At 50.2% G+C, this 14,072-nt stretch overlaps 1 long non-coding RNA gene across 1 annotated transcript in view; it reads right to left on the reverse strand.

Annotated features, from left to right (window-relative positions):
- Nucleotides 1-2,080: 2,080 nt before the first annotated feature.
- LOC111095218 overlaps nt 2,081-14,072 on the reverse strand; it is a 119,157-nt gene continuing 107,165 nt past the window's right edge. Inside the window, exons 5-7 of the long non-coding RNA XR_005357043.1 lie at nt 6,149-6,365; nt 4,746-4,874; nt 2,081-3,814 (exon numbers count right to left, since the gene is read on the reverse strand). This is a non-coding gene — a long non-coding RNA (uncharacterized LOC111095218). The remainder of the gene's footprint in view (nt 3,815-4,745; nt 4,875-6,148; nt 6,366-14,072) is intronic.

Raw genomic sequence — 14,072 nt, forward strand, 5'->3', positions numbered from 1 at the left:
GATTTATGAAAAACAGATGGTGGTTGAAATGAGGTGAGGGGATGGGGATGAACTGAGCTCTCCCTCCCCTCCCACCCCTGGCCAGGAGCAGACCCAGGAAAGACCAACTGGGGTGAACCCTCACCAGCCCAGCCTGGCTCCAGAGGAGACCCTCAGATTAGAACTCACATATTTGGTCAGCTAAAACAGGGTCCATGTGGACTTGACCAGAGGGTAACATGTACAGTGCTCACTGCATGCCAGGCACTACTCGGGATTCCCTGGTCCTCCCTGCAGTCCTATGGACTGTGGATGCATTGTCCCCATGTTCACAGGCACAGAGAGATTAAGTAACTGGCCCAAGATCACAGAGCTAGTAAGTGGGCAGAGCTGGGATTTGAACCCATGCTGTTGAGTTCAGGATCTTAAACCCCGCCTGGCACTGACTTTGCACTTTATACTCCAGAGAGAGAGGGCGCCGAGTATTTTTTTCAGCACCAACAACTGACTGGGTGATTGAGTATCCCATTCATTTGACCTTCAGGGATATAACTATTGTCATCCCCATTTTATAGATGACGAAGCTGAGGCTTAGAACATCATGGGACTTCCTCGAGGCCATACCGGTACTCCATGACAAATTATGGATCTGAATACAAGTCTGTCTCATTGCAAAGCTCAGCGCATAATAACCCCTCAATAAACCCCGAGCCCGTCCCCCTCTTCCCTGAGTCTGGGAGTCTGTGTTGGACTATGTCTGTCCCCGGCTGGCTGCCATATGCCTTACCCCGGGGTGCTGCACAGCGTCCCCACCTCAGCCAGACCACTTCCTGTTGGTCAGCCAGCCAGAAAAAGCCAGAATGAACGCAGCCCTGAGACGGGGGCTGAAGGGAGCCTCCGCCGCCCCTCGGCCCACCCGCCCCTACCAGGGACCTTCGGACAGGAGCCAGCAGCGCAGACAAGGGCCGCATGCATCAGCCCGGCGGCCCCGGGGCGGGCAGCCAGGTGCCCACAGCCGCAGGAGAGAAGGGCCCCTCTCTCTCCACTCAAAGGTGGATTGAGGAAGGCTGGCTCCGTGATTTTTCCAAGAAGCTTGTCCAGAGCCAGAGAATGGGAACATCTGTGCCCTGAGCTCTGTTCTGGATGCGGCTCAGGCCACAGTCTGGGGCTGGCGTCAGCGGAGACAGCGCTGCGTGGAGGAGGCTCTGGCTTGCTGGCGGCGGGTGGGGCCGGCCTGGCTGGCCAGCTGATGAGGGCGGCGCTGGCCTCCACCCCAGGAGACAGGGAGCCCGGGCCAGCCTGGGGAGCAGGGATGGGGTGGGAGCCTCGGCGGCAAGGGCCTTCTCCATGGGCTGTTGGTGCAAAAGGGCTGGGGAGGCTGCGGCATTCCAGCAGGTGGACCCGGGGCCACGGCTCCTCCTCCCCGGGGCCTCTAGACCCAAGGTGCCTCCCTTCCCCTTTGGCCTTTCGAGACAGACATTTATGGGCACCTCTTAGCTCTTCCCTCTGCCCGCTCAGCAAGGCTGCAAGGGAGTGTAGAGATTATCTCGAAAACATAATGTATTTACAGGGTTCAAAGTCAAGCTGCTATAAAGAGCTATCCAGATCTTCCCGACTTCCAATGAAGTTACATCCTGCTAAATCCATCGTAAATTGAAAATATCATACAATGAAAATGCATTTAATACAGCTAACCTACTGAACATCATAGCTTAGCCTTGCCTACCTCACACATGCTCAGAACACTTACGTGATTAGCCTACAGGCAGGCAAAGCCCGTTTTATAACAGTGTTGAATATCTCCTGCAATTTATTGCAGAGTGTCCTGAGAGGGAAAACCAGCATGCCTGCGTGATGGACACAGAATGGCTCTCAGTGTATCAGGCTGCTGGTCAGCCGTGTGGTTGTGTGGCTGGCTGGGAGCTGCAGCTCGCTGTTGCTGCCAGCCATCAGGAGAGAGGATTGTATCCATACTTATGAACAGTACTTCCACAGGGCACCTGGGTGGCTCGGTTGGTAAATTGGCTCAGGTCATGATCCCAGGGTCCGGGACCGAGCCCCATGTCAGGCTCCCTGCTCAGCGGCAAGCCTGCTTCTCCCTCTCCCTCTGCCTCCCATTCGTACTTGCTCTGTCTCTCTAGTGCTCTATATCTCTCAAATAATTAAATAAATAACATCTTAAAAAAAAAACATACTACACATCATCTGTATCTTCCTGTTTTTATCTAATGTATCCCGGAGATCTTGCCTCATCATTATTTTTTACAGTATCCTCATTTTTTCCAGCTGCATGCTAGTCCATCTTGCAGTTATTCTATCAACCAGCATCCTAAAGATCAGCACAGGGGTTTTTCCCAGTCTTTCCAACCTCATTTTCAAATGAGATCTTGGGTGGAAGCTTGATTCATGCCAGGCTGCTCTGGTTAGAGAAGTGGTAGGTGAGGGTAACACCCTCATAGCAACTTCCACCACCCCTGCCAGGCCTTAGGAGAACCTCGCCAGGACCTCAGCCCTCCAGGGAACACTGTAGGAACCACTGCTCCAGAATCCCAACCTGCTTATTTTCTAAATGGGAAACAGGCTCCCCGCAAGGACCAGACTGATCCATGGTCACAAGTTGCCCTATGGCAGACCTAGAAGAAGAAACCAGGTCTCTTGGGTACTAACCTCCACACTAGTCCTGTTTCATCCCCAGCAGTACCCAACCAGGGCTCTGGGGCCACATGACTGGAGTGAGAGGCAGATGTTTCTGTGGTCTGGCTGTGGACCCCAGGCCTACCTCTCTTCTACTCTGGGTTTCCATCGTCTTTCCTATTGCCCGGGGTCAGCCCCTCGCACCCCCAGCAGAAGGGTTCTCTAAGCATAAAGGAAAGATGAGCTACCCAAACAGGATGAGGGCATTGGGCTGCTGAGCCAGACCCATAAGTGGAAAGTCAGGAGTGAGCAGGAGCAAGGAAGTCTGGGAGGCCTCTGACTTCCGAGGCACCTGTAAGCAATTTGTGTTTTTGAAAATGATCACTCAAGAGTGTGACTACTGGTAAGTGACTGAGAAAAACATATTTGGTGAAAGGGAAATATGTTTACCACGAAGCAAAGGTGAAGGGGAGGGAGGGTTTGTCGAACCAGGAAGGATTTAACTAATAAATAGGATCATAGCAGGCCAGGAGGAAAATAGGCAGGGAGGGTGAGCAGAAGGGGAGGGAGGCCAGGTCACATCTGCAAGGCTGAATCTCCAAGATGGGCACAGCCTAGGGACATGGGGCAGAGGAAGGGTTAGGAGGGGACCAGGGACCTCTGGCATCACCTACCCTCATCCTGGAGCCGAGGAAATGGACTCACCCAGCAGCAAGGTGACCTCCTCTGGGTCACGTGGCAGGTCTGTGGCAGAACCGGAGAGGATGTGGCCTAGGACTAGCCCCGAGGATGTTGTTGCCACACATGTCACAAGCAGGGTGTGGTAGTGAAAACAGAGGTGGCCTGGGAACCAGGAAGCCTGGGTCCAATCTTTGACTCTGCTGCGCAGTGGGTGACCCTGCCACCTCCCCAGTTGTATCTTCTCTAGGACCAGAAGGTTGGACTGAAGGGTGGTGGCTTCTAAACTTTCTTTTGAGCTCCAAAGTGAAGGGGCTGGACCTTGCCTTGGAGTTGTGACAAATGGCCCATGTGAATCCCCATCAGCCAGGGAGGGAGCGAGAGCCATGTTCACGAAGCATGAGCACTTGGACAGGGAGCACCTCACATGAGCCCGTTCCTCTCCAGTTCGCTTGGTAAACCCAGGGGATGGCCTGAGATGGAATTTCTCATTGTCCTGGGAAGCCAGATCCAAGGTTGCATTCTGTTTGATTTAGGAAAATGTAAAAATGTGAGATTCCTTGCACCCAGAATTGTGGAACGCAGGGTGTCACAAAAAAACAGTCAAATCTTGCTTAAGATTCACCCATCATGGGGCACCTCCCGTAAGCCCTCCCAGTCCGCCCAGCCTGCTCCCATGGGAAGAATGCATGCCTCGTCCCAGTACAGAGATGAGTGGCAGCCAGATGGGTCTGTCCCTGGCCCCTCCCCATGGCTCTCCCTCTGCCTCTAGTGACACGAAGGATGCTGTGCTCTGAGGCTTTGTGGCTGAGCGTTAGAGAGGAAGAGGCTTGTGGTTCTTTCCTGGCTACCAATTACTGTATAGGGCTTTTGGTCTTATTGCATATGTGCGTGCACACACACACACACATTGCATGCATGCAGGCACACACCTTTATTTAATTTATTTAGTTTTTTAGAGAGGGAGAGGTGGGAAGGGACAGAGGGAGAGAGAGGATCTCAAGCAGATTCCACACTGAGCAGAGAGCCCCACACAGGGCTCGATCTTACAACCCTGAGATCATGACTTGAGCTGAGCCGAAATCGAGAGGTGAATGACCAACTGACTGAGCTACCCAGGCACCCCGAGGCATATACCTTTGAGGAGAGGCTGCAGGTGCTGGCAGGGCCCTTTCAGAGCCAAGGGACAGGATGTTGGGTGTGGGTGGGTGGGGCAGGTGTGATTGGCAAAGCAGAGGGAGGGGCTCAGAGAGATGCTGGTGTCGGTGAGGACAGAAATGCCAGACATCTGCTTGGCAGCTTCTGAGCTCAAGGCAAATTTGGGGCAATCAGGATCCGTTGATTTTTGAATCAATGGCTCAGACACTTGGCTAATGGCACAGCCGTTCCAGAATTATTCTCCCCACTCATTGCCCTTGGCCTTGTCAAGAGATTTGTTTTATCCCAAGCCTTACAGCTGGGTTCGGTGCGGCCTCAAAGCTGTGAACGTGTTTTATCTCTTTATGCCGTGTGCCACTGTCCACGGAGACACAGGGTGGTATGGTCCTTATCCACAACCCCAAACCTCTGAAAGGCTCTGAAAACTGAAAAAGAATTTTTATTATTTTTTAAAAGATTTTATTTATTTACTCATGAAACACAGAGAAAGAGAGGAAGAGACACAGGCAGAGGGAGAAGCAGGCTCCCTGAGGGAAGTTCACTGTGGGACTTGATCCCAGGACCCTGGGATCACACCCTGAGCCAAAGGCAGACGCTCAACCACTGAGCCACCCAGGCACCCCTGAAAAAGAACTTTTAAAACATTTATTTGGTAACAAAATTTGACCTGAACAGACATGGGGCAAGGTATAGTCTTTATTTACTGCACTTAGTGTGATTGTTCAAGAGTTCAGCTAAAGAAATATTAATGTGTTTGATTACAAGATGCTTTCAGACCCCATCAGGGTGTTAACATAATATGGAGTACATGTTCCATATTACCCGTGTGAAGCTGAAAAACTCTGATTTCTGAAACACATCAAGGGTTTCAGAAAAGGGATTGTGGATTGTACTGCTAACCCCATTTTACAGATGAGAAACCTAAGGCTCAAGAAATTTAAGTGCCTTTCCGGAGAGCAAATGGCTAGGAAATGGCAACACCAGATAAAAATATCAAGGCTGTGGTCCTCAACCCAGCACTCTAGCATTTTAGCAGGGCCCTGAGGGTGGGAGCTGGAGGCTGTGGGGACCCAGGACACCTGCAGAGCCCACTGCCTTCAGCCCATGGCCTCCTTTCATAGGAATCTGAAGAGACCTGTGTCTGGGTTTTCATCCCTACTGCTGAACACCAGAAAAAGCTGCCATGTGAGGTGATACAGCCCCACCTGGAGGAGGGCAGGCTCAAAAGTGAGCCGGGACCTGCCTTGAGCTAAAAGCAACACGGTGGTGACAAGATGCCATGTGAAGTAGTAACTGTTTGGAATTTCCCACCGCCCCAATTTTGCCTTCACATTTGGCTTTTCTCCTCTGGGAAGGGAGACACAAACCCAGCATCACCCCAGAGTGGAGTGTCATGGAGGAAGCACAGAATAAAAGACCATAATGCTTGATGTTAAGTTTCAGGGCTGTCCTCCAGGTGCTAGTCTGGAAAGGTCTAGGAGTGGTGCTTACTGGGTGAGGATTTTTCTGGCCCAGGAGACTGATTAGTAGCTTCCAATCCAGGGAGCAGGAGGGGGTTGGAAGTGAACAATGGAGTGGTGCCCAGATGCAGATGTGGGAGGCCTTCAGGCATCCCAGGGGAGGGGGAATGCAGGGAGGGACCGTAGTCCCCCCCCCCCCCCCACCCACACACTTTAAGGGCAGGATCTGAGGAGGATACCTGTAGCTGGGCCTCTTGGAAGTGGCAGCCCCGAGGATGCAGCCAGGACTGGTCAGGGAGGGGGCAGTGAGGTGAAGATGGCTGGAATCCTGGGGTCCGAGTGGCCTGAGGCAGCCCAGCAGATGTCTTATAATGCAGGAGAGATGGTGCAGGAAGGGATGCATATCATCCTTAAGATGCAAGGACATAGCCAGCTTCCCTGGTGCTGTGAGTGGGCCTGGAACACAACCAAGAGAGGGAGAACCACAGGCCTACTGGGTTTCCAAGTCATGCCAGGGAACACCGTGGCAAGAGTGGCAGGGACCAACCCTTTTGAGAGCATGGCATTGCTCAGGCCTCTTGCCCAAGAGAGTTACCTGCCTGGGGGAGCAGTTATGCCTCGCACAGGGACCTCCCCCAAGGGGTGGGGTGGGGGACATGGGTACCTCCCCCAGCCCTGCTCCCTCCTCAGGAAGAGCTGCCCTGTTCCAAAGGAACTATTTGCTGAGAGGCGCCAGCAGGGCTTAAGAGCCAGCAGCCAGCCTCTAGCCATGAGGGGCTTTGTCATTTTTGCTAATAATAAACCCTGGGGAAAAGCTGTGGCTGGAAAGAGAAACAGAGCAAACCCTGAGAATCTGCCTGGGCTCCCCAGTATTCCTTCAGCCCCCAGGTGCTAGGGGAGCCCTGGACCCACCTGGCCTTCCAGGGGGCTCTGGCAGGGGCTGGGGTGCAGGGCATATCTGGGAAGGAGGTGTTGGGGGGTCACCCTGGGTGGCTCCCAGGCTGTTCCCTACCGACCTCCCTGAACTCACCCTGTGACTTTCCGCTGAGGCTTAAAGACAACTCTGGATCCATTAAATAATGCCTGAGAGGGAGGGCTTGGGGAAGGGGGTTAACAGCTGTGTGAGCCTGGGCAAGGCGTGGCCCCTTCTGGGCTTTAAGTCTCCCAACCATAAAGTGAGAGGTTCGCCTGACTTTCCAGAGCAGCCCCTTGTCCATGCTTGTTAGGAGTCGGTGAATGGTGCCCCCATCAGAACACATGCTGGATTTGGCTAAGCCCTGCCTGCCCAGCTGCCATGCATGCCTGTTGGACCTGGAAGAAGTAAGCCTGGGACACAGTGGTGGGGGCAGGAACCAGAGGGAAGATGTGCAAGGAGAGCAGAGAGGGACAGGTGAGGTGGGACACTCAGAGACACTTACTAGCTGGATGATCGGGGCAAGTTACTCAACAGAGCCTCAGTCTCCCCATCTGTGCAATGGGCTTAATACCTGCTTGGGGTCAATTCCATCAATAAAAGCATGTGAAGGGCTCATCATGGCATGCTCAGTACATGTCCCTCCCTCTCTCCCTCATTTCTCAAAGATGAATCAGAAGGCGCTGGCCCCACTCTGGTCATAGGTGTGCAGGCTCCATCGCTCCAGGTCGGGAGTTGCAAACCTGTGTGTGCTGGAGGTCACCCCAGATGCGTCTGGTTTTCCTTCAGTGTTTTCCAGAAGAGATGATGTAGAACTGGCATTATTTCTTCCTTAAGCATTTGGTAGCTGCTCAGTGTTTCAATGTCCCACGCAAATCCAGATTTCCAGCTTTCTTTGCAGCATGGGGAGATCAGAACAAACGGGGTGGGGGTGGGGGGCTGCATTCCCTTAGGACGGTGGCTGGCTGCAGCTGAGCAGCTACTCTGCGCCTTTACCTTCTGTTGCTTGTAATTCTTCAACTTGGTTTGTTCTTATATATTTTCCTTCTTTACATATATAATCTGACATAAAACAGGAATATGATCATATCACATATGCTCGGTTTCCCCTCCGGCTGGCTCGGCTTCCCGCCTGCTCTCAGGAGCACCCGCCCCCCTCCACGTAGGTAACACCCACGCCCCCCACCTACTACACAGCCTTTGGCCTACTCCTCCAGCTCTGAAGTCATATTTTGACATAGGTGTCCGCATAAACACACACATCTGTCGGGGGTACATGTGGATTCCCCCCTGTTTCATAAATATGAGGTTATATTACGGAGGTGTTTCTGCATCTAGCTTTCCAATGCCCCCCCACGGGTACAGCTTGCCCCCCCCAAAATTGGCCTCCACCCCTCAGACTCCTTTACTAGTTTCATTCTCTCTGTGGCTCCTGTAGGCATCTCCACCAGCTACCCTACCTGCATGAGTGGGACTCACGGACCGGGGACCACGGGTTATGGTGAGGGGCTGGTGGATTCAGGTGATCACTGTACGCTACAGCAGGGGTCTGCAAACTTTTCTATAAACTAAAAAATGTGGGGCACCTGGGTGGTTCAGTGGTTGAACATCTGCCTTTGGCTCAGGTCATGATCCCGGGGTCCTAGGATCGAATCCCGCATCAGGCTCCCCACCGGGAGCTTGCTTCTCCCTCTGCCTATGTCTCTGTCCCTCTCTCTGTGTGTCTCTCATGAATAAATAAATATATAATCTTAAAAAAAAAACAACTTTAAAAATGTGATAAAGACTAGACTTTTCATTTCTGGGTATTCATCTCGGCTTCTTAAGAGCAATTGCCACAAATTACCATAACCTTGGTGGCTTAAAGCAACCAGAAGGTATTCTCTTGCCATTCTGGAGGCTGCATGTCTGAATCAAGGAGGCAGCAGGGCTGGGCTATCTGCAGGCTGTAGGGGTGGGGGTGCGGGGTCCTTCCTTGCCTCTTTCAGCTCCTGGCAGCCCTTGGCTTGTGGCTGCTTCGCCCCAATCTCTGCCTCTAGCTGTGCGTCCAGATTTCTCCTTCCTGCCCCTGTTGGACTTAGAGCTCACCTTCAATCGAGAGTGAATTCCATCTGGAGATCCTTCTTTCCAAATCAGGTCACTTTCTGAGGTTGAGAGTAGGTATGAGTTTGCGAGGGGGATGCTCTTCAACCCACAATGGTTCTCTTTCAAATCTTACTTTTTTTTTCTTTTCTTACAGTGTCTTTATCCAGTGTGTTCATCTACTAAGTCTCTTTGTTTACTGTCTCTTGCAGGTCGGTGTCTGTTCATTGGCATTCTTGTGATCCCAGGCCCCTGATCTTTACTCACAGTGAACAGGTGAATCATATCTTATCAACTCTTAACATTCTTTAAACTTCGTCTTGGCTGGACGGCCTCTTCCTAGTGAGGATCCCTTGCTGCCTTGGGAGCATTCACCCAGAATAACTATCCACTCGCCAGGGCCAGGCCCTCTAGCCAATCAGCTGAGAGGCATAATTATGATAATTTCTTAGGCTGGGAGCTGCTGCACCTCAAGATCACGTATCTTTGGACCTAAATCCACGAGAAGGGCAGACTCGACATTTTATTTATTTATTTATTTTATTTTTTTTTTTTTAATTTATGATAGTCACACACACAGAGAGAGAGAGAGAGAGAGAGAGAGAGGCAGAGACACAGGCAGAGGGAGAAGCAGGCTCCATGCACCAGGAGCCCGACGTGGGATTCGATCCCAGGTCTCCAGGATCGCGCCCTGGGCCAAAGACAGGCACTAAACCGCTGCGCCACCCAGGGATCCCCAGACTCGACATTTTAATTTCTCCTGTGGAGACTTAAAAAAATTCAAAATTCAGGCACCTGGGTGGCTCAGTGGTTGAGCATCTGTCTTTGGCTCAGATCATGATCCCAGGGTCCTGGGATCGAGTCCTGCATCGAGCTCCCTGTGGTGAGCCTGCTTCTCCCTCTGCCTGTGTCTCTGCTTCTCTCTCTGTGTCTCTCCTGAATGAATAAATTAAAAAATCTTAAAAAATCCGAAACCCGGGGATCCCTGGGTGGCGCAGCGGTTTAGCGCCTGCCTTTGGCCCAGGGCGCGATCCTGGAGACCCGGGATCGAATCCCATGTCAGGCTCCCGGTGCATGGAGCCTGCTTCTCCCTCTGCCTGTGTCTCTGCTTCTCTTTCTCTCTCTCTCTGTGTGCGACTATCATAAATAAAATTAAAAAAAAAAATCCAAAACCCCTGTGGAGGCAGATATGCGGCTTTGTGCTTTCCTCTTGCTGGTGCATGATTTTCCTTTGTCAGCCCCTGCTCTGAGGCTGCAGACCATGCAGTCCTGGCTTTATGGAAGTGTCTTGGCTCCAACTCCTTCCCCTTTGCCATCCCAAAGCCTCATTTCCCTGACCCTACTGGACGTAAAGACTGGCTTCCAGAGTGCCGTGCTCTATTCTCCCTTCCACTTCCCCATACCAGCACCCAACCTCCCCCAAGCAGCAGAAGTATTAACTCTGCCACATAAGATCCAGGAGATCCTGGAGCAAAGAATTTAATCCTGAAACTCCTCTCCCTCTTCTTTGCCTTGTTCACTCTTTCCCTTTAAGACTTATCTCCCTGTCGCCTCCTCCAGGAAGCCTTCCTGGAGTCTACCAACTCCATCTGCCCTTGCTCCCAGACTGACAGTTTTGAGCTTTTGCCCTACTATGAAGCGACACAGTGTGGGCAGGACACTGTAAGCTCCTGGGTCCTACCTGAACCCAGGTGGGTGGCAGGGGAGGCATAGCCAGAGCAGCGGATGGGTGTGATGCAGCAGCATCAGGTGTGGATGGGCCTGAGTCCCAGGGAAGAAGTTGGATTTTAGCTGTCCGTGATGATGGCTCGGTGATGTTTTGTAAGGAGGGGCTGCTCAATCAGATGCCGACTTTGGAACTGTCCCTCTGGCTGCTAGGAATAAAACAGAGTGGAGGCCAGCCAAGAAGCTGTGTGGCCAGTTTGGAGGCACCCAAATTCCACAGTCCAGGTGAGTGATGATGGCCCTGGAGCAAAGGCTGATCAGGGGCGGAGGGTGGGGACAGATTTATGAAATATTTAGGGAGCAAACATTCAACAAGTCTTGATGATGTGGAGAGCCCAGGAGCACCAGATATCTGATGCTCCCAAGGGCAGCCATGGCTTCACTCCTCTATCCTGTTGCCTTAACCACCTCGGAGCCCCTCCTGGGTGCTCCCGCCCACCCCATCCTCTGAGCACTGATACATTGGGAGCTTTGGGTAGGGAAGTCTGGAAGGGTTTCAGGGGGGCAGCAGGGGGTGGGGTTCCTGCCTTCTGCAGTTTCCCTAAGGAGCCTCCCAAATAAATGTATTCATCCTTCCCCTACCTGCTCTTGGACACTTGGCTTGTGTGCTTCAAGGATGGTTTGAATTTTTTCAAAAACTTAAAATTCTCGGCCAGGAGAGCCAATTCCAGTGAATGACCACACAGTAAAACGTGACAAGGGCCCCTTTCACAGGCCCCGACTGCGCAGAGCTGGCCAGGCGGCCGGAGGCAGCTCTTGATGAATCAGCTTATGTTAGAAGGTCAGTGACTCAAAGCCCCTGAGAGTCAGTCTGAACAGTGACCTGCTCATTTATGACGGTACGTTGAAGGAGAGTCTGTGTTGTACTGGATGACAAGATCCCCATGATTATTGATTGATCAATTGATTTTTTTTTTAGTATTATAATCTTGTGCTTTGTTGTAATTTGGGCCCCCATAAAATCTTATTTTTACATTATTATAATTGTAATATGTGATTTTGTCTTTTTAAAGGTTTATAATCACTTTGCCATGTTACCACGGTAGGGTTCATAATTACCTTCTTATTTTATGTTTTTAAAATCACATTAGTGAGGATGCCTGGCTGGCTCAGTGGTTGAGTGTCTGCCTTTGGCTCAGGTCCTGATTCCAGGGGTCCTGGGATCGAGTCCCCCATCGGGCTCCCTGCAGGAAGCCTGCTTCTCCCTCTGCCTATGTCTCTGCCTCTTTCTCTCCTGTGTCTCTCATGAAAAAATAAATAAAACCTTTTAAAAAAATAAAATGAAATGAAATAACATTACTGACATGTAATTGACATGTAAAAAGCTGTAAATGTTGAATGTATACAACTCAAACTGGGAATAAATAAACACCATGAAACCATCACCACCAAGGCCATATACATTTATACTACCTCAAAATTTTCCTTCCACCCTTTTATTATTATTATTATTACTTTTAATGTTTTATTCATTTATTCCTGAGAGAGAGAGAGAGAGAGAGAGAGAGACAGGCAGAGGGAGAAGCAGCCTCTATGCAGGGAGCCTGATGTGGGACTCAAACCTGGATCTCCAGGATCAGGCTCTGGGCTGAAGACAGCACTAAACCGCTGAGCCACCCGGGCTGCCCTATAATTATTTCTATTGTGCCTGTGTGTGTGTGTATGGGTGTGGCAAGAATACTCTCCCCAACTCCATGACTACTGGTTTCAAGTTGTTCATTCAACCAAAATTTATGGTGTCCACACTATGCCAGGGACTGTTGGAAGCCCAGAAACCCAGCATTGAATGCAGAGGCCAGACCCTTGGTCTCACAGAGCTCCCTTCGAGTCAGAGAGTCAGACAACAAACCCATAAACTTGTTAAATACTTTAAAGAGAACTTTTAGCAGTGATGTGCAAGATGAAGAAGACAAAATAGGGTCATAGAATGGAGCATGATGGGCAGACGCTACTATTAGAACATCCTTCTATGCAAGTGACATGTCATTTGAGAACTGGAGGGCAAGAAAGAGGTGGCCCTGTCCCAGATAGAGCGAAGAGCTGTGCAAAGACTATCAAGAGATTGTGTGCATCAGAGTTGTAAGATCTAGGGGGTTAAGAGTGCCCGTGGAACAGCGAGCCCTTGAGATGGAAAGTTACAGGAAATGCGCAAGCTGACATGTGCTGGATGCCTCACCAGCGAAGGTAGTGAACGTTCGATCACCCTATGAGCCAGCAGCAACTCCTGTCTTTGCTATTCTCTCAACACAAGTGAAAGCATACTCTACAAGATGTGTGCAAGAATGTTCATAGCAGCTTTTTCATAATGATCAGAAGTTGGAAATCAACAGGAAAAACAGCAAAACCTGTGGTGACATAGTCAGACATAGCATGTGACTCAGCAGTACAAGGGAATGAAGCACACACACACACACACAACATGAATGCATCTCAAAAACTATGCTGAGTGAAAGAAGCCCGGCACAGAATAGTATATACTGTAGGATTTTGGCATAGGCTAATCTACGGCGGGAAGAAAAATCAGAACAGTGGTCCCCTCTTGGGTGGGGTCATGGACTAAGAAAAGGCATGAGGAAACTTTCTGGGGTGATGAAATCGCTCTAAATTTTCAGATGTTTGCAACACACAGGTTTTCACATTTCCCAAAACTCACTGACTGGCACTCTCAAGGCGTGTGCATAGCACTACATAAAAATTTTAGCTTGAGGGGCACCTGGGTGGCTCAGTGGTTAAGCGTCTGCCTTTGGCTAGGTCATGATCCTAGGGTCCTGGGTTTGGGTCCTGCATTGGGCTCCCCTCAAGGAGCCTGCTTCTCCCTCTGCCTATGTTTCTGCCTCTCTCTCTGTGTCTCTCATGAATAAATAAAATCTTTAAAACAATTTAGCTCAAAGAATAAAAAATAACCATGAATAAATATCAAACCCTGGAATGCTGAAATATTTAGGAATGCTGAAGTGTTTAGGGCTGAAGTGGTGTATACTGATGTTTCAAGTAGATTTAAAAAAAGACACATGATGGAGGGATTATGTATGTTAATTGAAGAATCTAGGCAGTGGGCAGATGGGTATTCACTGTATCACTCTTTTGTATCACACTGTATCACACATTTTGAACAAAAATCTTATATATTTAGGTTGAATTGATGACAATGCTAGTCACAGGAGACGACGTGCCTCTAAACTGTTTCACAGTTTAGATTTCTGTACAAGAAATCAGTCTCATAGGAGTGTAGGGATGGACAGAGATTTTTAAAAAGTTTTGCCAAGCTCAGGATATTTATTTTTTTAACCTTTACCCAAGGCAAGCTAAATGATGAGGCTTTAAAACATTCATCTCCAGTACTTCTTCAGTAGCCAGTTTCGACAACTACCCTGAAAAATTATACTTAAATTTAAATAATCTTTCAGTGGAAAATGGATTCTGGAACCATGAATTTATTATGC

This window comes from Canis lupus, chromosome 3, assembly GCF_011100685.1.
Source record: "Canis lupus familiaris isolate Mischka breed German Shepherd chromosome 3, alternate assembly UU_Cfam_GSD_1.0, whole genome shotgun sequence".
Taxonomy (NCBI): domain Eukaryota; kingdom Metazoa; phylum Chordata; class Mammalia; order Carnivora; family Canidae; genus Canis; species Canis lupus.